This window comes from Planococcus citri, chromosome 1 (genome assembly GCF_950023065.1).
Source record: "Planococcus citri chromosome 1, ihPlaCitr1.1, whole genome shotgun sequence".
NCBI lineage: Eukaryota > Metazoa > Arthropoda > Insecta > Hemiptera > Pseudococcidae > Planococcus > Planococcus citri.
The window spans coordinates 46,398,597-46,402,872 of NC_088677.1; the positions used below are offsets into that span (position 1 = coordinate 46,398,597).

A 4,276-nucleotide genomic window follows, 5' to 3' on the forward strand; every position below is an offset into this window, starting at 1 on the left:
TTTCAAAGAATTTCCAAAACTTCAGTCACATTAAAAAGAGGACACTTCTGTGAAGTGTAGTGCATAGTTAAGCCTAGGTACATACTATAACGTGCATTCAAAACTCGTTCGGTAAATTCATCTTCAAACAGAGACGAATAACTAATCGGTAAAATTATCTGAATGTTGTACTCTACGCGCGATTGATAGGTACCAAACCATCGACGCATATTATTGATGGAAAAAATCAATACCGAAGTAACTAATAGAAACGCACAAGATCATGTATTATGGTAACTGTAGTGTATATAGAACAGAATGAGTCTGAAAATAAACAACTCACCTTATACTTGTAATTTAAAAAATCGTTGACATAAAATTAAAATCGCGGAAAAGCACAACATAAAAATAGGAAATAGAAAATTTAAACAATGCACGTACATTGTACAACGATAAATTACTCCTACATATTACAACTCGATCAAGGATGAGACAACTCAATAAGCACATCCGAAATCTATAGATTGCATCGTATCTATAGCTATTCTAACACGATGCAAATTTAATTTGTAATAAAGGATTAACAGATTAACACAGTTGGATATACCAAGTAAAGTACTTAGGTACATTGATACCTAATAATAAAACATACAATATACTGATTTAGTGATTTGATATCAATGCGATGGACCACCGCAGAATTTTCTATACTGTGATAAATTATTTTCTTCTTCGTTGTTGACTATTTGAACGTTACGTTTTAGCTACTGAGAGCGGTTTCTTTCAGGTTTACTTTGCTTTTCGGCTTTTTGTAAAATTGTAACATGAGCTGAGTCAATTCTAAGAATAATATTCTTCTATACCACAGTTCAGTCTTGCTGACACGAGTGATAATGTTTTGCGATTTGAGCCAACTTGTTTGGCGTAGGTATGTATCTAGAACAAAACAAATAGAATTGAACATTAATAGAGTAAAAACGCAGCTAAACGTGAAGCTGAGGTCTGAAGTTTACTTACTACTGTTCAGCTAATTCTAAAGGTACGGTTCTATCTTTCTCCAGATTAGTTCTATTTCCAATGATAAGGTACGGTTCTATCTTTCTCCAGATTAGTTCTATTTCCAATGATAAGTAACTATTTGAGCGCATAGACTGAAGTAACCCTTAGATTACTCACCGAATCAAGGCTATTTTGTTGTTAGATAGATTTAATAAAATGACATGTTACCAGCCTGAAAATAGAAGAAATAACGAAGGGTTAGAATGTGTTTGGGATTGGAACACTTCGAAACACATTTTTACATAACAGATTTCAAGTTTCAGTGATCTTTACAATTCAGACTTGAAGAACTGATACGTAGACTAGATATTATGAATATTTACAGTAGATATAGATACCATAGAATTTTACAAATAATCTATAAAATGGGTAACACTTACGATTTTCTTTTAGAGTATATACATATTTCTTTCAATCCACATGAACTGAGGTCTGAGGTTCAGCTCTTCGTTCTTCTTTCAAATTATTATAGCAACCATTTTCTAATACTTTTAAGTATGATTGATAAACTAAAATCACGATTAACGAAGGAGGAATATACTTCTTATCAGTCTTATCACTGTTTAGTGTTTCTGTTCGTTGGGGGGGACATACCCCCCCTTGGGCTTCGCCCAAACTGCTTTCTTCTCCTTTTTCTGTTATCTCCACGGATGCCGCCGGAAATCGGTAAAATATACCATCGGAACTTTCCGTTGACAAGGCTACAGCCTCTTCAAATGAACGGATTTACTTGAAAATTTGTATAGTGGTAGTGCAAGTCATGTAGATGACCCTTTTTTACACTTCAACTAAACATTTTTATTTTGTTTCTTCTTTTCCACTACTTTCTCATCTCTGTCACTGAAAAATCATGAAGGTAATTTCCGTTGTCAGGGCTACAGCCTCTCCTAATGAACCGATTTGCTTGAAATTTTGCACATTGATAGTGAATATGATGTAGATGATGCTTTTCTACGGTACCACGAAAAATTTTCATTTTAGGGGTGTTTTTGGGGGGAGAGAAATTTTCAAATTGAGATAAAGGGGGTCAAAAATATTTTTTTTAAAAAAACTGACGTTGTATTTAGAAATAACTCGTTAATTTACACCAGTGTACGAAATTTGACTTGAATTGGTTCAGTAGTTTTTTGTTGACACGAAGATTTGAGATTTCAAAAATTACCCCAAAATGCTAACTTTGGGTACTACAATCTACATCATTTTTTACCGTAGAAACTTTGTGAATATACCAAATTAAAGCTCTCGTTGATGCCAACAACATATCAAAAAATCAGAATCGTACGTTTCTTTATTCGCGAGAAATTGAACATCAAAAATACGCTTAGTTGTTCAGAGAATATAAGCAGTAAGTGGCCGGACTGTCATCACGTTTGTTATTATTATTATTGTTGTTTTTTTTGTGTGCATTTTTTTTCTAGCTTGGCGAGGCAGTCCGACCGGACTGCTTGATAAATCTGAAATTTCTTCGATAAAGAACCCTATACGAAAAATTTATTTGCTAACAATGTACTGCTTACAACGCATTTTATTAGTACCTATCCAGGAGTTTCAGTCAGCTTTGGTCTAAATTAAATTCATTTCAAGAGGCACCTGCTACGCATCAGTGTTAAACATTTTCAATCACTTTGTCGTACGTGATCGTTAAACGAGGGTTGTTTCGGCTGGTAGAACATATAAAAATTAATTGGTTCTACGATGAAAACTTCCGCGAAAAAACTTACACCTGGCGGTTGTCGTAACTTTGACGCAAAAAATTGCGATTATGACCGTCTGCTTAATTATAGTCGAATCTCGTCATTAGATGTCATCCGAGGTGGCTTTATGTTCTGATTGATTGAAATTTTTCACATCATGGATATAATAGATACCTAATGTATTTGATTAGATTTACTGTACTTTGTGACCGGGAAATACCTACTTATCTACTATTGGTAGCGTACCTAGGTTCAATTTGGTGGGCATTTAAGCAATGAAAATGGAATTGAGCCACCCAAGGTATAGGTTACCACATTTTCAACGACTTGTTAGGATAAAGGAAGTTTCTAATTTCATAATTAATTTTAATTATTATACAACTCAATAATTGGAAATTTTAAAGTTTTGGAATTTTAAATTGAATGCAGGTAAGTTTTCAGACAGCAAGGTAGGTACATAGGTAATGAAGTTGAAAAGCAGGTATATCTTGAAAAAAGTTTGAATGAAATGTCAAAAAAAAAATCACGCAGAACATATTCTCAATGTATTAAGTACGTACTTAATCTCTTATTGATATCTATACTTATTTTTTTCCAATAGATATCAGATACAGTAAGTATTAAAAAAATTAGTTGTTTAAAAAAATATAAAAAACATAGGAAAATTACTTCTGATTTTTTTCTGAAGCCAAGTACCTATATCCTACCTGGCTTACCTATAGCATTTGTCGAAGCTACGATGTTTTATCGATAACATTTGTCTCTTCAGTTTCCACATGGGCAAACATGTTCATCATCATTATCATCTGATGTTTTTACTCAGTACGCGGGATTCAATTTTCAAATTTTTAGGTTAGTCATTCACTTCCCGGATACGTACATTTTGGAAATTGTGACCGGGCGGGATTGTACCAGAATCAGTGATGGGAGTCACGCACCCCCGTTGTTTTTCACAGGGCCCTTTCAGTAAAATTTTCAAAAAGTAATTTTCTCCATAACTTGAACTTGCCCCTCCCCCACAAAATATACAAATTTTACTTTAAACTTTTATGTTGGTAACAGATACCTACATAAGAAACCAACTAAATACCTTGTCAGAAATATTTTTTGAATTATAAAATATTTGTGACTTCATTCCTCTCTCATACGATTCTGGAACAATCCTTCGAATTGATTATCATTAACTGTCGTTTCCCCTAATACATTTTTCCCAAACGTTTTGCCCTGAGCACTGATTAATTCTTGAATCTTGATTTCCCGAATTGATAGATATTAGGTATCTCCCGAAATACCATTCTCCTCGAATGAATTTCCCCCAAAAACTTGATAAAGTAAGGTAACAAAACAAAACTTTTAAACATTTTTGACTAAAAACGAGTCTTATTCCCTACAGGCTACAATTTTGGTAAGTTGGTATGTAAATAAGTAGGATTTTCTTGGTCATTTTGGTGAAAAACTGGATCCTGGATTTTTTGAGTTAAAAAAAAGCTAGAATCAATTTCTGGAAATTTTGACCAAAAAAGAAGTTTTTTTCTATAATTTTA

At 33.3% G+C, this 4,276-nt stretch overlaps 1 long non-coding RNA gene across 1 annotated transcript; it reads right to left on the reverse strand.

Annotated features, from left to right (window-relative positions):
• Positions 1-249: 249 nt before the first annotated feature.
• On the reverse strand, positions 250-1,771 carry LOC135842252 (uncharacterized). Its single transcript, XR_010558098.1, has 3 exons — positions 1,419-1,771; positions 997-1,210; positions 250-915 (listed from the first exon to the last, which is right to left on the reverse strand). It is a non-coding gene; the product is annotated as an uncharacterized LOC135842252 (long non-coding RNA).
• Between the last annotated feature and the right edge of the window lie 2,505 nt (positions 1,772-4,276).